Below are 25,178 nucleotides of genomic sequence, written 5' to 3' on the forward strand. Positions count from 1 at the left end.
AAAAAAAAAAATTGAGAACTTGTGTATTCATCAAAAACTCAAGACAGGAAGCAATATATCCGGCACAAAAAATTGATAAGAGAATAAAAGGTTAATATCTAGAAAACATAAGGAGTTTCTAAAGACCAGTAAGAAACGACAGAAAATCAAATAGACAAATGGGTGATGTGACTTCTAGGGGTGGGGTGGTGTGGACACTGGTGGGACTGGAAAGGTTTCTGGTATTCTGGCAATGTTCTATTTCTTAATCTAGGTGTTGAATATGCTGTTTACTCATTAAACTGTAACCTTACATTTTAGTTACTAGTACACAGAAACATACATACACACACATATATAATATTTTACCATAAAAAAGGGAAATAATGAGCAGATAAGGCATAGGAGAACAAAGAAAGCAGAATCCCCTCAGGTGTTTTCAGCAAACCTTATATAATATAGTCCATCTATACAAGAATACTCTTTTCTCTACTTGTATCAATATTATCACTCACAGTTTAGTCAGTAAACAGCATATTCAACTATAATATACTGTATCTTAAAGCAACTTCTAACAATTATTAAATGACATATTCTTTTACAAGTCTTTTTCCTCCTTGACTGCTTTCGGTTTATATAAATTTTGCTATTCCAAGAAAAATGCCAGACTTTGGCTTAGCATCTCCAACTACATGTTCCACTGAAAGGAAACATGAAACATTAACTTACACATTGGTACATTACTTCAAATGTTAAGAAATTAAACTGCTTTCTAAATAGTTAATTCAGTAACAACTTAAAATGTTAAAATGTAATTCTTCCTAGTATAACAGTTATATTTATTAACACCTACTAGTTCTACGAAATAATCTGTTGTTACCTTTGTGCTATATCTTCCTAACCACATAAGGCAATTTAGATTGCATATTATCATCTAACTGTATGGGAGATGAACCTCAGTTCCCTAAGTGTGATTTATGAATTTAATGTATTAAGCTAACATAGTCATTTCGGTTGAAATGAAGCTAATGGCAAACAATTAAGAGTTTTGCACATATGAAGAAGTTATAAGAACAAACTTAATATATATGGGAACATATTAGTCCATACAATGCACCCACTTTTCAGCTTACTAAATTGGCTAAAAATTTGGTCCCAATTTTGTTATTTTCTCAGATTCACTAATTTAAAATTAACTTACAATTTCTCCCCAAGTTGGGATATTTGTACTTCTTCTCAACAAAATTCCTCAGAAAAGCTTTATTCTTCTTCCACTTTACACCATTATTATGTTATCTAGCCCAACAGTTCCTTTTTCAAGATGGCTGTCACATCTACTTTTCCTCTTTCATTGTTAGGGATCTTGTCCACATTTCTAGTATTCCAATCTTAGAGGTTCACAACTTTGTGTCACAGAAATCACTCTCAAGACTCCTAACTCTATCAGTGTCATTTCATTTCAGCAAGAGTCAACAATCACACACAGCATCTTTCTTGTTCTGACTTACTCCCTGTCTTCAGTTATTAGGCTCCATTTTATTCAAACCTGTATCTCCGTACTCTGAAACATCTTTACTACTTTGTCCCCCATTCAGTTCTATTTTTAATGTCTATCTCAAGTTCTAATTCTCTAAAGGGGGTTACTGTTAATGCTGCAATTTGCTCTCTTCTCATTTGGGGGTATGCAAATTTTATCTGCACTATAAGATTCAAATGGCATGGAACAGTTTTATACTGCTTCTTATAACCCAAACACCTAAAGAAGAAATGGAAATTCACACCCATTTTTCTTTTCCCTTAAGGAAAAGATATAAAGGTGTCAGAGTCAAGGTGTTCTATTCTACTCTTGTGCTTCACTCATGGCTCAAGAGACTGAGTAAATAAAAAACTGGGTCTGTGAGATCTAGTGAAGTATGACTGACCATGACTCACCATTTTGCCACACTGACTAAACAATCAGCACAGTCAGGTTAAGTCTCTACGAGATTCTAAAAAAAAAAGTATGAGATTCTGTTGAAACCTCTGGACATGTATTCTACTAAATTAATGTGAAAGTTTGACCAGGGAATTTTAAATTTACTAAAGAATTTGGTAATTTGGAAAATATATCCAGTGGATAGGAGACCCAAACCACAATTCTCTAGGTATCACAGTTACTAGTCACATTATTGACATATTATTAGAAAGCAAACATCTAATAATAGCTATTTGTCACTGAACTAGCTACCATCTGTTAATAAAGGAGGTCAAGGGAGAGGAGAGGAATTCATTTTCATTACCCATTTATAATCCTTTTCTCTTCAATGTTGCAGAAAGTTCATAAAAGCAAAACCACCAAACTACAACTACAGCTACAAATTTCTTCCTCAAGGTCCAAGTACAATAAAATCTTCATTTCAAAAGGATTGTATTCTCTAGTGTCACACATATTCTTAGTGTTTCACATATAATCAAAAGACTTAACATTCAGTCTTTTCTTTTGAAAAGTCATTGTATTTCTGTCTAATTCTACCCTCATGTTTATTTTAAGGATTATGTTTTTTGTAACTTTGTATTTTTAGCTTATACTTCAAGAAGTATAACTGGGTGAGAGGGCAGATTATTTCCTTACAAAAAGTTCCTACTACAGGTGATTATTTCTATCATCCTTTGCACATTTTTTAAAAAAAGATTTATTTATTTATGCATACAGAACTGGGGTATAGGCCAGAGGTGCAGGGGCAGTCAGAGACAGAGTAGGGAGCAGGACAGGCAGACCGATGAAGAACACTGATGAGGGTTGAGGCGGGCCGGTACAGAAAGGTCTGCAGCGCCATGTGGGTCACCTCCGGGGTGGGGATTGAACTTATGCTGAAGTGGCTGTGCTTTAACCCACTGTGCCACCAGGGAGGGTCCTCCTTTGTACTTTTATAAGATTCAAATTGTGTCACAAATACTTGAGGGAAAAAAAGTTACCAAAAAATAGTAACAGCAGCAAGTCAAGCAAACATTGACAGATAAACAGATAAATGTGAATTACATGCCATCTAAAAAGGGGAAGAAATTGTGATATATGTGACAAATAGATCAATCTTGGAGATGTTATCATGAACGAAATAAGCAAGTCACCAAAGAACAAAATTGCCTGATCCTCTTACATGAGGTTCTTAGAGTAGTCAAACTAATATACAAAGCAGAATAGTGGCTGGCTGCTAGGGGCTTGGGAAAGGGAAAAATGGGAGTTAGCATTTAATTCATACAGTTTCAGTTGGGGAAGGAAAAAAATTAGATGACAATGTGACAACACAATGTCACAGAATTATACACTTTAAAATGTTGAAAATGGTTAGCTTTACATATATTTTATCACACTCTTAAAAAACACAATGTAACAATGGAACCATAGACCATTTAAGTAATTTTGTCTTCTATCTGCTATTTCAAAGCACAACTGAAAAGAAGCCATGCCTGCTACTTCTCTCCACTTGATGGAGAAACTAGGGAGAAACACAAACTTTAGTATAAGAAATCAGTGTATATATAAGCAATTGCCCTAGTTCATGTGGGTATTTAAACATCACATGCTTATGTCTCTGATTTCTGTTTTTGCTATAATCTTCCTGAATGTCTGAATCCAACCATTCAACACTTTATAAGCAGACTATAGCTCAACTTCATGTAAAATGCTGGACATAAAAAGATGAAAAACTTATTCCAAACTCTGAAAAGTCCACACCAACAAAAGGGCAATTGGCATACTATCAGGAACACAGAACAACCACCTTAGTAGGGAAGTGAGGGACAATGCTAACTATGCTCATGAACCGCTCCCACTTTCTCCTATAATAATATAATTGGAGGAAAGCCACCAAAAATAAAGACCATATTTCTCATCTTTCCTTATGGCCACAGACTAAGTTCTGGACCATGAAATTCAAGTGCATCTGTAGCATGGGAGCTTTTAGGAAAGAGAGAGTGAGTTCACATAAGCTCACCAGTCCCTATTTTGTTCTTTCATGTATCATGTTTCTTAAAACAAAGGTAACTGCAATTTCAGACCATCAGAGCCAGGGTCAAATCTGACACTCTAAACCATCAGTTGGAAATTACTCCTCTAATAGCATAATATGGCAAAGCTGTCACTTCAGTCCTATGTTGCAAAATACAAAATCTTGCAGTTGAGAAAAGGTCTTCTCTTATGTTTTTAGAAGTTCTCTCCTGTTTAATATTATTTTGGAGACTGAAATTTAGCTGTGTAGCCAATGATAACTAATATAAGGGTCAAGAAAAGATTTCAAAGAAAAGATGTCTTTGAGCTGGGTTTTTAAGAGTGTACAGTTACCTGCCAAGTGGAGAAAGGCATTTCAGGCAGAGATCATGCAAAGGCACAGACTCAGGAATGGGTCCAGTTTTCCAAAAGACAAGCAGTTCAGATGGTTGATGTATAGGGCAGGCAGGCTGAAGAAAAGAAAAAGCAACCTGAAAAGCTAGTAAGAGATAGATTCTAATGAGTCTTACATGCCAAACTAAAAAGATGTCTTTAATTCCTCCACTTAGTCTTATAAATGATACTGCCTTCATAAATGATTCTCTGCATATCCTAGAAAAGCCAAACAGCTCAAAGACAAAGGCAGTACACTGATATCTTATACAAAAAAATCTGACACAAAGTAGGACTCCTAAGAGAGTTAAGGGAGATGAATATGGACAACACAGAAAAGAGAAAGCATATGTATAATTTGGCAATGTCTGGCAGAGGTTAAAGTACCTGACTTTTAAAGAGAACTGAGGTCAACAAATTATAGCATACCATGTAAATATAATACATTTAAAATTTTTATTTTATGCTGATTATACCCATTTTCTTCTTAAGAAGCTATCACAGGTTAGTATATAATAGTTGAACAGCAAATAGTGTATAGTAGGAATATGGTATTTGATGGTCAGATACCTTTCCCTATCAAATTAATTATAAATATGAATGTGAAAGAAAAAAGAAATTAGTCCTCTTCAAGGTTATTAAGTTTTAATTTATATTCAGGCAAGTAGGATTCAATTACTTTTTAATAATAATCCTCTATTTTTTGTAAATTTTTACTTTTATAGTTAATGAAACCTTATACCCTATTAAAAAAAGCATAAGACAGCACCAACTATTTACTTTGTAGATGTATCATAGACAAATTGAGTAAATGTCCTCTGTGAAACCAAAGTCCATTAATTATGCTCTGTAAACTTTCAAAGAGCAGGAAAAAATCTGTCTCACAATGATTGCATTATTTTTCTCTAGCCCTCTCTAAACTAATTTTAGCCTTTTACTAAATATTACAGGCTGATCATACCCTAAACACTGTGGAGATACAGAAGTTTATTAACTGTAAAACTGTTGGATATATTTTTCTTTTAAATGGTTTATCCTGATACTCATGTTTCATTTAGTTTTAGTAAGTGTCCTTGGTATTTCAAGCATATGAGTCCTAGGAGTAACTTATTCTGGTAACTGGCATCAAAAACATTTGGTAAGGGCCCTCCCTGGTGGAACAGCGGGTTAGGACACAGCATCGCCAAGTGAGCTGTAGCCACTTCAGTGCTAGTTTGATCCTCAGCCCTGGAAGTGACCCATATGTTGCGGCAGACCTCTCCTGGCCTGTACTTCATTGATTTGCCTTCCTGCTCCCACTCTGTCTTTGGTGAATCCTCTCACCACCCCTGTACCTCTGGCTTGTACTCCAGTTCTGTATGAATAAATAAATCTTAAAAAACAAAAACAAAAAAAAAAACTTGGTAAGGTACACTAACAGGAAAGATTTAATTTTTTAAAGGATGGAAAAGATGGCTTTGTCAGTTTAGATTGATTAAAACCATTTGCATCTAAGTTTTGCTTAAAAGAATGTAGTTACAGCATTTTTAAACCCCTACATTCCTACATTTCACCTGCTGTTTATCCATCCCTTTGCAACAATTATTCTGTTATAGAAGAATGTGGAGGAAAAAAGGAATCCAGTGGGCAGAAATCTTTGACCCATGTAATTATTTTTCAATGAATGCATATTACCATGATAAAACTTCTCCAATGATGATTCACTATACCATTTTTTAAACACTGTAAAAATAAAGCTAACAGTGAACTAGTTATTGTGAAGTCTGTTCAGAGATTCACCTGAACAGAATTCATCACAATATAGAAGACTATGTGGCCCTAACTCTTAAAGATCAGAAAACAGGATTACAGTTAAACAGTGATTTCTAGGAACAGAGAAAGGGCATAGTTGCGGATAAGCATCTATAGCTTTTATGTTATTCTCAAAGGGATCGAGCCTTAGAAAGGGCCACACTAGATTTCCAGACTCTGGTAAGTCTACTTTAAAGTCCACTCTTCATTACCAGGGAGTTAGATATAAAACAATGTTAGGAAATAGAATACTCTGCTCAAAAATTTTCAGTGGTTCTCTATCTTAAGGGATAAACTCTAATTTTTTTCCAAATGGCATATAAGACCACTGAAAATTTAGCCTAGCCTTAGAGCATGTCCTTTTCCTTTTTTCCCCAAGTTCCAATCTTTTAACACAATTACAGCAAAGTTTGCTGAATATGCCAGGCTTGTATTTGCACACTTTTCCACATGCCTGAAAAGTTCTTCCTCTACCTGTACTATACCCGGCAAAATACAAAATACTATGCTCATTCATCAAGACTCAGTACAACTGCCATGTTCTCTGTCTAGTCTTTCCAGAATCTTCCTAGCTGTCTGAAGATCACTTCTCAGAGGTGTGTTGGTAAACTAGTTTTCTTAAGGAATAAAAAAGGCCCTGATAGTCAATTCTGCTTTAATACTTATTTTGAAAACTGGCATTTGTTTCTTGGTACTTGTTAAGTTAGGGAATACATGAAGGCAATAAAGAATCCCATGTGCTCATGTGTCATTAACATGCTAATAGAATGCAGAAAATAGCCAGCCACAGTGTACAAGAACACACACACAAACCTCAAGCCTTCTCTGGCTACTACAATGCAACTTCTATGTCAGGAGACATAACCCCATCCACGCCCTCCTCCTACCATTTCAAAATAATTCACAACAGGCAATCTTCCCCATTCCCAAACTTTAGGTCTTTTCAAGGCATATCACAGTACTACCAAGTTCTTATTTTTAATATGTAAAACTCCTACCTTTTTTATTAGTTTCCCACCTAGCAACCAGTATTAATATCCTGAAATTTAAACTACAGAGCATTATAAAACAGACATTAGTAAAGAAGTTTTGGAGTATTGTGACCAAATCGCATTTTTCCGTTAAGTCTGTTGACTTTTTAATAAAGTGTCCCATTACAGAACTGACTGCATGCAACATCTATTGTGCATGCTGCCACAGATGATTTCAAATACTAACAGCTGGGCTCTCTAGTCTGGCCTAGCTCCAACACCCACAGTATTCTGTACATATCTTTACCATAGCAATCATTTTTGAGGCATTAACTGTTTTTTTTTTGTTGTTGTTGTTGTTAATTTCAATATACAGTAAACTACTAAAGGCCAGAGCCTCTTTGACTTTAATACTGATATCCTTTAACTAGGACTCAGCATTTAGTATGTGTCTTGTTATCATGGGGCAACAGATTTAAAAACCAATATATGTAACGATAACTATAAAACCTGTATCTACAATGGAAAATTAGTACCTGCTCCTCTCCAAATTCCAGCTGCCAAATTAGTAAAGGAGAGCTGGGATTTGAATAGTGTTCCTGACTCTAAAGTTTGTCACAAAAGTCTATATATCATAACTAACATGTATTTATTAATCTCATCTACTAATCTACATATACCTTAAGGTATATCATATATGGACTATAAATTATTTTAAAAAGCAGATGCTAGAGATGTAGTTTGACACTTTTTTATTATTGGTAAGTATATAAAAATGTTTTACAGTATAGAAATTCAATTCAATTTTGTGAAAAAAATAAAAATTGACTAAGGTTTATCCTTCAAAAAATAGGCCATTTTATCCAATTCAACCTTATCTAAGCCAATATCAAAAGTTACCCTGAAATCTAGGGCAACCAGTATTAATATCCTAATTTAAACTACAGAGCACTATAAAACACAGACATTATTAGAGTCTTAAGTGATCTACTGGCTGAAAACTATAATTTGATTTCCTTGCACATGCACACACACGTCTCCATTTAAAATTTTTTAAGTTACATATTGATATTTACTGTTACCCTGAGTAACACAGTAGAATGTAGTCTTAAAGGAGTGTGTTAGTGACTTTAATTGCCACATATACTACCATTATCTTAAAAAGGAGTGAAAAATTACTTTGGCTTTCTATACTTATGCTTTGCAAAGAAACAAGCATACCTAGTGTTTGTAAGGTCTTACAGCATAGAGAAGTAGTGCTTAAATTCAGTATACATTAAGATAGCAGAGGGCTTATCAAAACAAATGAAAAAAGTATGACATAATCACTACATCTGGAGCAATTTATTAAACAGGATGAGAGGATGAAAAATCACTCATAATTTATTCAAAATTAGAGTATTTTATTTTTCAACTTTTAAATAAATGTCCTAGGAAACTCAAAAGTGTCATGTCACTTTTTTCACTTACTATCATTTTCTTTGATCTGTAAGCAATTTTCTAAATCTCATTTTTATCACCTGACAAATATTATATTCAAAATACTAAACAAAAAATGTTTAAAAGACTGTGATCATGTAAGTATTCACTTACATGACTCTACAATATCATTTAATCATTTAAGGGGGGGCTTCCAATTTTTTAACATTTTAAGTAGCATTATAAAGTAGCACACTTGTGCACATCTCTCACTGCTTATAAACTTCTAAAAAAGTGAATGTGGGGGTAAAGAGTATGAATGAACATTCTTACAGATTCATTCTTAAGGACTGGCGATTATCAAGTTGTCACTGTAATGTACCTGTACTAATATTTGCACACACCTCCAAATGTGTTCATGCATCTAAATCCAATCCCTAATGATACAGTATTTAAAGGTGGGGACTTCAGAGGCAGTTAGGTCACAACAGTGGAGCCTTCACAAATGGTATTAGTTTTCTTGGAAGAGGCCTGAGCCAAGGTGAGCTGAGCTCTCTTTCTTACTATGTGAGTGTGTCAAGAAACGAGCAGTCAGCAACCCAGAAGATGGTCCTCACTAGAGAACCTAGTCAAGATAACACACTACTTCCAGCTTCCTAAAATATGAGAAATAAACTTCTGTTGTGGATAAGGCATCTAATTTATAGCACTTTATTATAGCATCTAAAATAAGTTATATAAAAAGTAGTACAAATTAATCTATCAACAGCAGGTATTTGACAGTACTGGATTCTTTATATGAGACTGAAGCATGTAACTTATTACGTAAAGACTCTACCACTTAATTTATTTTTATAATCTTATGTTTCATAAGCTTAAAAGGAAAATCTTTCAGAAAGCAGTATCTCTTGTACAGAATAAATACATGTGAGCGAGCATTTTCTTCAGGGTTGCTTTTGTTAAATAAATATACCTCTATTAAATTTAAATGTTTTTCGTTAAAAATAGCATGAATTGCTTCAGATGTAGTATTATTGTTTTAATAATGCAAATATTCCTTGGAAAAAGTTCTAATGTTGTGGTCTAGAAAACAATAAACTAACACAAGAAAAATGACATAAGTGTGAATAAAAGATGTCCAAAATTATAAAGACAACCATGGTAAACTCTGGGTTTTGGTATATAGCATTGTCTTTCTAAGCCTTCTTTGTATCTCTCTGTGTAGCTAGAAAATTGAAATACTGAACTACTATTATTTTTTTTAATGAGGACATACTCTTAAAAGTATGATAAGCTAACATTTTTACAAAGTTTTTAAAAAGAAAAATGAGAATTCTACGCTTCCATTTTTAGTTATGATGGAATAACTAATATTGTTATTAATTAACAACTAATATCATCTAAAAATCTTAAATAACCTGTTTTGAACCGAACAACTACCTCAGCTTGTAAAGATCAGGAAGACATTCAATTTCCTGACAGCAAAATAAGAGAACTCTCATGAAATATGACATGCATGTAGTAGAGATTTATGAAAGTTCATGTTTCTGCACTAGGATTAGGTTAGTCCTGGGGGAGGGAGGGTACATTGCTAAAAACCAAAGGTAAGTACAGAAAACCCGTAAGACAGGGTGGGGGAAAGACATATTACATCAAGTGATCAATGGTAACAGTGACTTCTCATTAGAAACAATTTCAAAACTAGAAGACAATGAAATGACTTTAGAGTGTTTTAAGGGAAAAAAGCTACCATCTTAAAATTCTCTATCTAGTGAAAATATACTTCAAGGATAGAGACAAAGCAGGATAACAAGGCCCATAACTGTCCACCTGCAATGAACAAAAAAATAGAAAACTAGATATAATAGCTGCTTTTAGACAGGTATGAACAGTATGAACAGTATCTCAAGGGAAGGAAACAAACCAGGTGAGTCCTAAGACTGTTTCAGCTTTGTATCTGAAATGACAACACTGGAAAGACAACACAACAGAGCCAATAGTTTCACTAAATTGAGGTGACTTACAGAATCTGAGACAGCTAGAATTTTCAGGGCGTATTACCACAGAGGAAGAAACTTAACTGAAATATTCCCAAAAAATCTACAAAAGAAGCCTCAGGTTTCTGTCTACATATTATGTGCATATGGTGGTGTACAACTCTGACGCTAGATAGAGAAAAACTTCTAAGAAAGTATAAAATATTGGGGTTCTCAAAGACAAACAATTCCCAGATTTAACATACTGCCAGGATCACTCAGTTTCCACCATGTAGGATAAATAAGCCTTGGTAAATACAGCAATCCAGAGAGACACCAGAAGTGGCACACCTCAGTGATGGTTCAAACTATCCTTAAACTTAAAGACATTCTAGAAATGTCCCTAAAGAAACAAACAAAACTCAAGTTGATCCACAAATAACTGCCTGAGAGTAAAACTTAACACTCAAGAAAGAAAAGCAGCTAGGGTAGAGAAAGGCAGAATCAAGACATTCAACACAGTAACTCCGTAACAAATTACCAGATACAAGAAAAAGTAACCTTTACTCAGGATCCAGGAATGGCAGGATAAAGAAAATACAAAGATTTTTTAAAAGTTATTAAACTTCGGCCCTCCCTGGTGGCGCAGTGGGTTAAGGCACAGCACTGAGAATCTAAAGCCGCTTCCGCATGAGTTCGATCCCTGCCTGCCCCGGAGGTGACCACATGGTGTGGCAGACCTCTCCTGGCCCGCCCGCTGCTCCCCTCAGCAGTGTGCTTCGTTGATCTGCCTGTTCTGTACCCCACTGTGTCTCTGGTGAATCCTCTCACCCTCCGCATCTCTGGCCTGTACCCCGGTTCTGTATAAATAAATAAATCTTTAAAAAAAAAAAAAAAGTTATTAAACTTCAAAGGCTTAAAAAAAAAAAAGGAGAAGTATAAACAATTAAAAAAAAAAAACAGGCAATTCTGTCCCTCTCTGGTGGTGCAACTGATTAAAGCACATCACTGCAAGCTAGCAATAGCTGCTTCAGTGTGAGTTCAACACCCTGCCCTGGAGGTGACCCACATGGCACATGATGTGCCCGCTACTCCCCTCAGCAGTGCACTTTGTCAATCTGCCTGTCTGCTCCCACTATGTCTCTGGTGAATCTTCTCACTGCCCCTGTGCCTCTGGCCTGTACCCCAGTTCTGTATATATAAATAAATTTTTTTTAAAAAAAGGCAATTCTAAGACAAAAATAAAATCTGATATAAAAAAGTGGATTGACATTAATAGCATACTACACAAAAGAAAAAAAATCAAATACTTGAAGACAGGACAAAAGAAACTTCAAAGTGAAGAAGGAGAAAGAACAAGACTAGAAGAAAAATGAACAGAAGAAAAATTTGTAATTTTAGTTGCCTGTGCATTAATAATTGTTTGGATATATATAGGATTGGCGTCTGAGAAGAAAATAAATACTCAGAAAGTTAATTGAGAATTGTTGGCTAAAAAATTTTACAAATTTCACTAAAAAAACATACCCATGGTCCCAAGAAGCTCAATCCCTCACCCCATAAAAACAAAAGCACTCTAAGAGAGATCAAAATAAAGTTTCTAAAAATATAGGAAAACAAGTGTAAGAATCACTACAGATTTCCTGTCAGAAACTATGCAAATAAAAAATAGTGGAATAACATTTTGAAGGTATATTTTTGGGGGATGGCTCAAGAGAAACGAGAACTTTCAAAATTGAAGGGAGAAGGGAAGGGGAAAAGGGGAGGAAGGAGAAGCAGAAGGGAGTTACACTGTAAGAAGTGTAAAAGGAAATTTTTTAGCAAAAGGAGTATGAAAGCAGACATAAATTTTAATCTACACAAAGAAATGAAGAAATAAAAAGAGTTACAATGAAGGTAAATACTAAATATATTTTTCTTATGTGCAATTGCTATAAGACACAAGTGCCTGACAAAAGCAAAAAGAATAGCAATGAGGGTTAAGCACAGATAAAGTTAAAATGTCTAACAAAAAAGCACCAAAGATGAGAAGGAGGAATCAGAGTATACTATTATAAGATTATTGTATCACAGAGGTGGTATAATACTTTTATCACTGAGGTTGGGAGATAATTAGAGCCATCATTTTAAAAACAGTTAAGGAGGACCCTCCCTGGTGTTGCAGTGGGTTAAAGCACAGCACTGAGAAGCTAAAGCCACTTCAGTATGAGTTCAATCCCCACCCAGGAGGTGACCACATGGCGCGGCAGACGTCTCCTGACCCGCCCGCTGCTCCCCTCAGCAGTGTACTTCATCAGTCTGCCTATTCTGTTCCCCACTCTGTCTCTGGTGAAGCCTCTCACCGTCCCTGCACCTCTGGCCTGGACCCCAGCTCTGTATGCATAAATAAATAAATCTTTAAAAAAAAAAAAACAGCTAAAAAGAAATACGTTATAAATTAAGAGAAGAAATAAAACAGAACCATAAAAAAGAACATGTAAAAATCAGACAGAAAACCAAGGAAAAGAGAACAAAGTTTAAAACAAATAGTAAGCAAACAGTTAAGTTCGCACATTTTAATTACATCAATAATTACGTTTAAGTGTAAAGGGCCTATATTATTGTTTAGCAAATCTTTTCTGTAAAATTAAGAAGATATTTTAGGCTTTCAGAACCAGATGATTTCTGTCCCAACTACTTAACTTTGCCCTTGTGGCACAGAAATAGTCATAGACAACATGTAAATGAATGGGCATGATTCTAACTCAAAAAAACATTATTTTACATAAATAGGTTTAAGATCAAATCTAGCCTGCCAGTCACAATTTGCTAACTCATAATGTAAACACACCAGATTAAGAGATATTATGAGATCGGATAAAAAAGTATGCACTCTAAGAGAAATCCACTTTAAGTATAATGATATGAATAGGTTAAAAGTGGTAGAAAAGGACATACTATGTAAACATCAAAAGAAATTTTAGTGTCAGATACAGAGAAGGGAAAGGACCAGGTATGGTTGCAGGATACTTCATGTCAAAGGACTCAAGTCATCACAAACTGTACAATCCAAAATGTGCATGCACCTACCTGCACTGTAACAGTACCTGAATAATGAAACAAAAGATGAAAGAACTGAAAGGAGAGACAAAATCCAAAACCATAGTTGAAAATTCCAACTGTCCACTCTCAGTTATTGTAAAAGAATAAATAGAGAGAAAATAAAAGTATATGATAGATGAAAACCAACTTAATCAAATGGTAATCCCAAACATAAATTAAACACTGTATCCAACAATGAGCATACACATTCTTCTCAAGAATACTATTTACCAAAATAAACCATATGTTGGGCCCTAAAATAATAAAAAAAAGCTTACAAAGATTTATTAAGAGAATATTCTCTAGCCACAGTAACATGAAATAAAAGCACAGTAACAAAAGAATACTTGGAAAATCACAAGTATTTGGAAACATTCTTTGAAACAACCCATGGATCAAAAAAGAAATTCCAAGAGAAAATGGAAAATATTTTAATGGAATGATAATGAAAACTTACGGCTTTACATGTTACTAAATTTTTAAATAAAATTTAAAATCAATGATCTAAGCTTCCACTTTCACAAAGTAGAGCAAATTAAACCCAGAGTAAGATGGAAAAAAGAAATCAAAGATAAAAGCTCAAATCATGAAATAGAAAAACTGATAAATCAAAGAGAAAAATCAACAAAACTGAAAGTTGATTATTCAAAAGGATAAAGTTGAGAGTCCCTAAGTAGCCTAACCAATGTAAGAAGAGGTGTGGGAAGGGATAAAATGAACCCAGGTATTAGGAATGAAGAGGAAATATCCATGCAGATGCTACTGACATTAAAAGGGAAGTACTGTTTCATAACATGTAGCATTTATTTTTAATTAAACAAATTAGACAAGCTAAATTCCTCAAAAGACATACATTACCAAAAGGAACATTAAAAAATGTCTGCACAGACCCATCTGTTTTTTTTAAAAACTGAATCCTTAGTTAAGAACCTCTTGGGCCCTCCCTGATGGTGCAGCGGGTTAACGCAGAGCACTGAGAAGCTAAAGCCACTTCAGCATGAGTTTGATCCACACCCAGGAGGTGATACACATGGCGCTGCAGACCTCTCTTGACCTGCCCGCTGCTCCCTCAGCAGCGAACTTCATCAGTTGGCCTGTTCTCCTCCCCACTCTTTCACTGCCCCTGAACCTCTGGCCTGTACCCCAGTTCTGTACGTATAATAAATCTGAAAAAAAAAAAAAAAAAAAAGAACCTTTCACAAAATTCCAGAATTCACTGATGTATTCCCTCAAACATTTTTAAAAAAGATTTATTTACTTACACATACAGAACTGGGATAAAGGCCAGAGATACAGGGGTTGAGAGGATTCACCAAAAACAGAGTGGGGAGCAGAACAGGCAGGCCAGGAGAGGTCTGCCCCATCACCTGGGTCACCCTCCTGGCCAGGGATCAAACTCATGTTGAGTGGCTGTGGTAGCTTTATAGTGCTGTGCTCTAACCAGTTGTGCCACCAGGGAGGGCCCTCCATCAAACATTTAAGAAAGTGATTCTAAACTTCTGCATAAAAAAATAAGAGGGAAATTGCTGGTAGATGTCTAAAATGGTAAACCATTTTGAAAACTTCCACCGAGTCCTCAAAATGTTAAACACACAACTATCCAATAAATCAGCAATTCTAGGTATTCACCTATGAGACATGTCACAAAAAGAATCTTCTTCACAGCAGCTGTAGTAGTAACAGTTGAAAACTGGAAAAAAGCCATTTCACAACAAAAGTAAACTACAATATATTCATACAATAGAATACTAGTCAACAACTAAAAGGAGTTATCTGTTACATATTACATGGATGAACCTATATTTTAAATAAGAGCTTTATATAATTTTTAAGCCCAGTAAAATATGAGAATCACAACTACAAAAGAAAATATAAGGGGTTTAGGTAGTATATAAATTAAGCCATCAGTGCTATATATATATCATAATATTTAGAGCTATTTAAGTCAAGTAAAAAATTCTTATTTCATTTTCAATTTTCTGACTTGTGTGCCTCAAGAAGTTCCAATTCCAAATCTATCTTAATTTTGAAATAATCCTAACATGAACCATGCACTTTCAGATAAGGAATCCTGTCCATCTTTGCTTTTTCTTCCTTAATGTCTAGTTCCTATGTATTTTCCCCACTTAGTATTATTATATTTCACAGCAACCTTGCACTTTTAACTCCTTTATAAAAACACAGAACTAAAACTCATTCTTCCCATTAAGTGCTAAACCACTTCAGATTCTTTCCAATTTCCTTCAGCTCTTGAAGATCTTGCTCCTAATAGATGTATTTATTTTATTGAATTTGGACACCTTAATGACTTACTAACTTGATCCACTGGCTTTGAAAGCAGAATCTCTGAGGAAGTAAAGATTATAGTCTTCAAGATTCTTCCTCTTACGCTGCTTTTACTTTCCCTTCATAGAGTGCCACAGCCGTCAACTCACATTTAAACAATGGAATACTAGTCAGCAACTAAAAGGAATTATCTACTATTACATGTCACATGAGTGAATCTATATTTTAAATAAGAACTTTATATAATTTTTAAGCCCAGTAAAGTATGGAGGGGTAGGAAAGAAAGCAAGCAAGGCAAAGAGCTGGCTATTAAGGCTACTCTGGACCAAGAGCCTTAAGGAGGTGTAAAATACTTTGAGTCTTCATTATCTTCTCAAACCAAGTTACCAATTCAAAGGAAGCAAGCAAGATTCTAAAAAGAAACTTTAGATGCCGAATAAGGAAGTGTATTTGTCTAGGAATTTCCTCTGTTGTGGTGGATGTCCAGACAGGATGCAGTACATTGTTTCAAGTCTTTCTGAGAGAAAATATTTCTATATATTCTTTGTCAGGCTAGGTAATAGGGCTTGGTTAGAAGCAGACAACATGTAAATATAAATATCCTCTTGAATTAAATGCCAACAGTGGGAGGTTACTTTTTTTTTCTGCATCTATTATTATTTTAGAATTATGGTCATTGTTCACTTAAATTAACATCTTTCCACTATGTTATGCCTTCCAAATCACATCCATAAGCCTAACCACTACTGAGCTAGAACTGTATTTCCCATTGATATCTTGGTGATGTTATTACTTACCTAAAAAGTACAACTACTTATATGAAAACAAACTCAGTATTCCTTCTTCCTCAAGCTTGGGTATATTAGCATAATGCCAAGTCAGAAATCTTAAACTCATCCTCACCTTCTATCACCTCCAAACACTAACCACATCTGAAGGAATAAAACTCCTAAATATCTCTGAAATCAGTGTTCTTGTTTCCATCCCTGTGACAAATTTCTTAATTCAGACCATCATAACCTCTTTTCCTGAAACTAGGACAATCTTAAATGGTACCCTTCACTGTGTGTGATCTACCTACCAGAGGTCAGAAAGAAAACCTCTTTGACTCACTCTGGCATATTTCTCCAAACCTTTTCCCTATTTATATTTATAAACTAGAACAGTTACAATCGGTTTTCTACAACTAATTATTTATGTCACTTCCCTACCTAAAACAAAATCCAAAGTGCTAGTATGGCAGTTGAAACTATTTACCATTGGCTTTTCTTTTGTATCCATTTAAACAGATCAAGCTTTACCTTTCTCCTTAACCATACTATGGTTTTTCATTTTTAATAACCTAGCTCAGTCCAGCTCATTTTTGTGAGCACACATATTATTTCAAACTATTACCTAAACCTGTGCAGAAATGGGTGAAGAAAACTATCAGAAGAAACAGTCAGTGGTCAGTTTATTTTCTTAGTTTTATTAGCATAACATGATCAATATAGACTAAATGGAAAAGGGGGTAAAATGTTTTAACTATCTGTTGAGCTCCTCCCATACAACAAATGAGTGTGAAAATTCCATTATAGACTTATTACTTTCCTTTTTTGATTGGCAGGAAGAGAAAGAACTATAGTTAATTTTCATCACATCTATTCCCCCCCTTTCATCTTCAACACTTTCCTTTCCCATTTTTGCTATTTCTCCTCCTGCCACATTTTCACTAACAGCATCCTGTTTGCCCAGCCATCTAAAGAAGCTTAATAGTTCTCTATCATTCTTCTTATAAAGCATTTAAAGTTTTACAAAGCCCTTTCACAAATATTATTACCTTTGGCATGGCAACTTCACTTTGGGGGATTTCAAAATCAACAGATACAAAATGTGTGTGTGTGTATGCATGCATGTGTGTTTACAAGCTGTTACAGCAGCTTCCACATAGCAGATGCCATCCAATAAGTAAAATGTAAGATTCTTTTTATATTTTCAACTCAAATTTAAGAAAAATGCATTAAAAAATTGTTTCTCTAAAATAGTGTTATTCTCTCTGTAAAGAACTTTTTTACTTGCTCATCTCTCCACATGTATCTGAGGCCTTCCCCTCCTTTACAAAAAAAAATTTTACATCCATTTCAATGCCATCCAGATGTTAACACACTACTATTTGGTGCCATCAAAACAATCCAGGTATCTGGACTACTATTCTGGTGTCCTTTATACCAAACAATAACTTTCTTATAAAGGCACTTACCTTTATTAATGGCCATTGATTTAGCATTTTATAAAGTCAACAGGGAAACATTTTACTGAGTGGTCATCATTCATTCACAAATCAAGGATGAAACAGTATACCAAAATATCCCTCACTTTCCTTAAAAATCAAAAATTTAAGGAATGTCTCTAAATCCTCTCAAAATATCTTTTTTTTTTTTTTTTTTGCCACAATGTCTTGTGGCAATGACATTTAAAACTTTCACAGCAAAGGAATCAAGCACTATTTTGTAAACTCTAAATTAAACTATTAGTAAGCGTTCTAAAATACTGGGAAATGTTTAGGATTAAACAAACAAAAGACCAGGCCACATTCCCAACTCCAATACATATATTGGCTGACTTAGAAGTTATTTAACCTCCTTTAGTCAAATACCCTCTTTGATAAAATTCAAAAAAGCCACCTACCTTTTAGAATTAAAGTATATGAAAGAGTAATTGCAAATCACTTAGCCTAAAACATAATAAACATCATTATTTTTGTTTTCAGACCCATGCCCAATAACCCTAAACATGTTCTTGGGCTTTGTGAACCCAGCAGTAACCATAATAAATGCCTTCAAGGAAGTAATCTCCATGACTTCTGGATCCCCTTCCTGGGTCACAACTCATATCCTATAAATATACTTTGGAATAACTCCTCTTAAATGCATTATCTTACTCTCTGCCACAAGAAAACTCACCAAAGGATATTCCAGCATTTTCCTTCTAGTTGGCCTGCCTTTTAACTACCTGGAACAGTACAGAGTCAGCTGCAAATCTGGCAACTTTTACTGCTCGTCTGTCTTTTAAATCATTTCTAAAAATGTTAAATAAAACTGGTCCCAGTACTGATCACTTGAAGGGTAATGAGGTTGGACTGTAATCTTATGTTAATAACCAAAGTCAAAGACTAAATAATTAGTTAAACCAGTTCCCCATTGGCTACGTGTATATTTTAGCCTTTATAAGAAAGTCTTGGACTTCTCCCAACAGATTATATTTAATATTTTGTAAGCTTATATTTTAGCTTCAAGATATATTTTAGCAGCTTTCCAGATACAAAGCCAAGCTAGTATGTAGAATCCAGAACAATGCTAAAGTTAGACTCCTGTAAAATCTTGGTTTTCTTCAACAATTTTCTCTACCCAACTTCCAATTCCTATTCTAACTCCTCTTCCTCTGACTACCCACCAAATAGGCAGCTCTGAAGTTCATTTCCCACATTATTTCCATTCCATCATTGTAGTTTTCTTGTTCCATTTAAAGTTTATATGTCTACACACACATACTCACATGCACTCTCTATGGATAAATTTCCTTTTAAATTGTTTAAAATACAGCATATTAACACTTGATTACTATCTCCTGTATTCTGAAGAATTTTGCTCAGACTGAGAAGAGTGTATATTACTCCTGTTGACAGAAATCTTCGTATAAAATATGAAAACCGTAACTTCAAGATAATCCCACAGCAGGTAAGCCTATTTCAACGTTTTTTCAAAATTATCACCATCATTGCTTCCTCTTATTAGAATTGATAAAAGATTACTGGATGCCATCTTATCAAAGTATAAATAAATTTAATTTGGGTGTTAAATAGCATATAGATGAAATGCTTATGTGCCATCAGAGGAACTGTGCAAATATATTCTTGCTACATTGTATTTGTAGTGTCATGTATAAAGCCATTATGATCTCTCTCAAGTCATTCCTTAGAATTTTTCACCTACTGTGAAAAAAGAGGAAGACAACTAATTCTCAGTTAAACTACTCAAATGCAAATTTACTCAACATTAGTGTGAGTAAACAGTCCTGCCTAATTACCCTTTAAGACTACTTCTGCTCTAACCAGATTCTCTGCTCTTTCCCCTGCTAGAACAGCTGGCTAACTCAGAAGGTTAATTTATTAAAATGGGCAAGGCAAAGAATTCATACTTTCCCTCTGTCATTCTCTAATTTCTATATTGCAGCCAAGAAAGTAGTTTGTATGGTCTATGATCTGTGTATTCATTAATCTTAAATATAGCAGGAATTTCATAATACACATTTTTAAAATATATTAAGAATATTCCAGCTTAATGGGAAAAAATGAGCAGTTAGCTGTATTTTATACGAACATGATACAACTAGTATCTTCTAAAATCATTAATATTTTATTCACATAGTTAGATTATGTAAAAGGCCTGAAGAAAGATTTACATGTCTGTTTTACAAAATTCCAAAAAGCATGTCATGAATCCAATACATGTCCAATGAGTTATAAGTTTTATATTCTTTATTCAAATATTTAATCAGAATAAAAGCAGGAACTGATCACTTTTCAAACTAAAATTCTCTATCAGTGAGATACGATCCTAGAAACTTCTGATGGCTGCAGGTAACTGACTTATAACTACAGCACACTTTATCTAAGAGAGCATCCTTGTATTTATCATGTTAAGTACCACCATAAGGATGTCTGCCTGAGATATAAAACAGAATAATAAGAATTTACACAGGATGCTTGTGAATTGTAACTTGTTCCTGATCTCAATCTGTTACTTGAAAATGAACTCAATTCAACAAATCTCTAAAATTAAGGGCAAATAAAAGATATTAGATAGTAAATGTTTTTTAAATAATTGAAATTAACATTTAAAAAGAAGTATAAAAAGTAAGCTTAAATGTGACAGATGTCAAGAAGCTGCATGTTGCAACAGGAGATAAAGCAGTTGTGAAAAAGATGACAAAGGTGGTAATAATCAGTCAAGAACACTATAATCTAATAGGAAGAAAAACTGTTATAAAAGCAATAGAAAAACAGAGAAGGCAGAATCGAAGAATACTTACAAGAAATCCAACACTGTCACCATAAAAAAAAAAAATTTGCTAAACCACATATTCATGACACTAATTGGACCTGGGTTACAGCAAGATTAAAAACAAACCCCAAAACTGGAATTACACAGATTTTTATCACTAAATCTAACAGTTTAAGGAATGAAGTCATAAAAACATTCACTTAATAGAAAACAAGGTTCAATGATTTTCTCAAGGTTACATTGGCAGGAAAGAACTGCAATTAATAATAGACCTTATAAATTCCTGATTTCCTCATGCAGGCTTACCCAGTAGGTCTTTAGACAGTAACTCACTGCATTTCCATTATAACACCTGCAAATCAATTATTAACATTTTGGTTCTAGAACCATGAAACTGCAGTAAGGGTCACCTAAAGAACATTTTGGCATGTTAACTTGATATATACATTTTATCAAAGGTCCAAGGTGAGCAGAGGAAGGAGGAAAATAACCTAATACATGAGGACATCATTTGCATTAACTACCCTTAAGGCAAATTATTATTTAGTTAATCATGCATTTATCTTTTGTAACCTCAGAGTGACTTTATTAATAGCAAGGAAACAAAAGGACACACAAGTGCCTGTATAACAATGCACCACAAAGCCTAATATTTGTTCCACCTTTCATATGTGCTAAGGAAGCACTTTTAATTCTCATCACTACCCTATGAGGTAGGTACTTTTATTATCCTCACTTTACAGATGAGGAAAGCAAGATACACAATAGTTAACTCACTGCCAGAGATCATCTTATTAAGTGGCTGAGATACCAATCTAGTCTTTCTCTATTTCGACTATGGTAGAAATTATATTTTCATAATTATCATGTAACTCTACTACTAATCTTTTTAATGTAACAAAATCCATTTTAACATAACAAAACCCCCACACATAATAATCTGCACATAATTTACTTTTAAAATCTAGGAGTCTCTGAATTCTGAAAATCTTTTAAGCAATTAATTTTTGGCTACATAATACTAGCCTACTCTAAAAATTCATTTTTTAAATTTAGATGGCAGTTTGTCTCTTTCCAATGAGTTGGAAATATAAGCACACACAAATGTGTTGCATACTGCTTAAACTCTTCAATAAAAGCTTACACAATAGAAGTAGTCAACACAAACTTCTATATCCTTAGAAAAGAACAATATCACTAATAATCCAAAACCCATTTATAGCTGGCCTAGACTGCTTTAGAAGTAAACAATGTGAGTGTGATAAAGTAGAAAAAACCCTGTTTCAGAAACCTGCCCACCAAAACTGGCTCCAGCACTGACTAGCAATTTAGTCCCTTCAGCATAGCTCTAGGCCTAGTTTCCTAATCTGCAAAAAATAATCATCCCCATGGTCTACTCTTCCAGCTCTAAAAGAAATGTGACTCATCCACATACATCTTTTTTTCCCAAACTTCCAAATTTCATTCTGTTTAGCTATTACTACTACTTTGCAGCCATTAAGCATAATTTTTACTTAGTTCCACAAAAGGAAAAAAAAAAAAAATCAACCTAAACAAAAGTGTTGGGGGGCAGCTTTCATGAACACTGGTCTGCCATAAATGACTCTCAAGGTGAATACTATAGAAGCTATTGTAATGTTAAAAAGTGTTAGGTTTCAATATTTTAAGCTACAGTTTTGTATGCTAGTACATGCTCCCTAAGGACAAATAGTAGAATTCAAGGACAAAGAGAAGAAAATATGTAATTATTCCTAAGTTAGTCAAGAACTAAGAAAGTGCCAACTGAAAATATTAACATCTTTTTTGCAAAAACATTTTCTCTGATGCATTAAAGAGTAAAATATGATTTATAAATTTTTTCTAAAGTATGTTTAAGTACTCCCTAGTAAAACGAGAGTTTTTTCTATAAAGTGTGAGGCATTACTAAGATACATAAGTGTGTATAGACATGTAATTAAAAAATGCTGAAGAGGTTAAAGATGTAGCTGTGCAATTGTTAGCTTCCTCTTCTTAGTGACAGGAAGCAGCTCCATGGGCTGCCACAGAATTCAGGGAACTGCCACTGCTTCACTGTTTAACGCATTTTTTAGGTTCCTAACCGGTCCTCAAGAGTGTTACACAACTGAAAGATTATTAAAATTAAACTAAGCACCTAACATGAAGATTCCCAAAAAGCTCAACCTGATTTTGGGTTTGCTTTCTAGCTTACCAACATCTTTCAGGTTCAACACTTCAAGTATCTTTCAATTACAAATTGTGGTTCAATTTTGCAGGGCCATGTATAGAAACAATTAAAAGCAAAGGAAAGAAAGCATGCGAATTACTTACTAATCTTGATGAATTAAGTAAGTAGCAAACTGTAATATATAGTCGAGTCTAAGTGCCAAGGTGAAAAAAGAAGTAAGCCACTGCTCTAGAGAGACCTGAAGGCTCTTGAGCAGATAAGTGGCTGCTACAAGAATTTCAAGGTACAGCTATGAGAATTTCCAGAAAAGTTAAGAACTAGTAAAATACCATCAAACGCATACATACATTTAAAAATAAAAGGTAAGCGACAAGGTTCAGAAACAAGTCACCTTTTTGGTTGGAATGCAAAAGAAAATGTACCAAAAAATCACCTCGTGACTCCAAATGCACCCGTCTTTCAAAGTTCAGAACCTAAGCATGATATATCCTTCAACAGTTTCTTAGCATTTTTCTTTAAAAGCAACTCCCTCTCCAAAAAGTCTCTTCACGCAACTACTTGGATGTTCAAGCCCCAGCACCGAAGAATGTCAGGAGTCCCAGTAGTTATCAGGGGACCTCCAGCGCACGCCTACACATCCCTTTCCACCTCGGGATTAAGCCCCACACCCCGAAGGCGCTCCAGTCACTCCCCCCCACTTAAGCTCCCCAGTTTCCTCTCTCACCTCTCAGTGGACCTCTTCTCGTCGACCTTGAGGACCCCGGGATCTGAGCCCTAAGAGCCCCAAAAGCCTCGGCCGGTGCGTTCTTCCCTGCGCGCGCAAATGCCCCAGTCTCCTGTGGCCTCCTCCCGACTCATCACCGCCCCGATCACGACCCCCTTCTCACTAGCCGGCGAGGACCCCTGCCCTTTCGGTCCAGGTCCTTCCATCTAGAAAAACAATTCGATTTTCCACAGAGAAACATCCATCGAGAGCCTACTAAGCGCAAGCTCCCTCCACGCGCGGTGCGGTCTGCACTGGGCTCACCGCCCGGGCTTGCCGCTCGCGGTTCCCCGCCCGCCGTCCTCTTCCCGACCCGAGGGTCGGAGCTGCCTCCGCCCCGGGTGTGGAGGCGCCGGCCGGAGGCGGGCGGACTGCGCCGGGCGCGGGCACCAGGGTCCACAGAGGCGGCCGCTAACCGCGCTGCGGGGGCCCGGGAGCCGATGCGGGCCGCGGGGACACTCACCGGTCGGGACGCGTGGGGCTGCCTCATCCAGGGGCACCTGCGGCCAGGCAGGACGGGCCCGGACGGTGCAGTCACCGAGAGGGCGAGTCCGCCCGCCCGCCGGCCAGGTCCCGTCCTCTCCCTCGGCCAGAGCGAGCGCAGTCTTGCTTCCTCTGGACGGAGCCCGGGGACCCCAGCTCCGCCGGATGCCCCCGCCAGGCCCCCACCCCCTTCCCCGGCCGCCTCCCCCTCTTCACCCTTCTCCCCTCCCCCCTCCCCCCAACCCCCACCGAAAGGAAAATACCTCCCGGGGTGGGGGGCAACGAGGGCACGCCTCTCTGAAGGGCAGCCTACCGTGACCAATAGCAGGCGGGGCTCCGGAGGGGCGGGCTTCCTAACGGCCAATCCGGAGGCGTGTAGGTGAAGGCCGGAGGAGGGAGGCAGGGAGCGAGAGGAGGGCTGCTCGGGAGTCAGGGAGGTCCGGCCGCTTGGGTGCGCGCTGTGCGCGGCTGCCATTTTGGAGTCGGGCAGCTGCGAAGGCGGCCGGGTCCGGTGGAGGGGGCGGCGAGGGAGGAGCCAGTCAGGTGGGAGAGAGGCAGTCACGTGGGCTGAGGAGGCGGGGTAAAGTGGGCTGCGGCCCGAGGGGAGGGGAGGGCTGGGGAGGGGAGGGGGGGTCCTCGAGTCACGGGGGCTAAGAAGGGGTCACGTGGTTGGAGAAGGGCCCTAGGTGGGCTTGGGGGAAGAAGGTCAAGCTGAGATGGGGGAAGAAGGTCAAGCTGAGGTGTGAGAAGGGGGATATCTGTCTCGGGTTTCAGCTGTTTGTAAAGGGGAAAGCGAAATGATGAATGGAAGGCGTGAGTGCTGCATAGGAAAATGTGAATGA

The 25,178-nt window shown here is 36.4% G+C and overlaps 1 protein-coding gene across 2 annotated transcripts in view; it reads right to left on the bottom strand.

The window, feature by feature from the left end:
* Positions 1-24,583, bottom strand: part of SOCS5 (suppressor of cytokine signaling 5) — a 45,029-nt gene extending 20,446 nt beyond the window's left edge. Inside the window, exon 1 of one of the 2 annotated variants that reach the window (XM_012727652.1) lies at positions 4,301-4,411. The gene's annotated coding sequence lies outside the window, so the exon portion shown is untranslated. Of the gene's footprint in view, positions 1-4,300; positions 4,412-24,316 lie in introns of those variants that run through there. The other variant, XM_004686227.2, reaches the window with a different exon arrangement.
* Positions 24,584-25,178: the final 595 nt, after the last annotated feature.

Source organism: Condylura cristata, unplaced genomic scaffold (genome assembly GCF_000260355.1).
Source record: "Condylura cristata isolate star-nosed mole 26May11 unplaced genomic scaffold, ConCri1.0 scaffold00020, whole genome shotgun sequence".
In the NCBI taxonomy this organism is placed as follows: domain Eukaryota; kingdom Metazoa; phylum Chordata; class Mammalia; order Eulipotyphla; family Talpidae; genus Condylura; species Condylura cristata.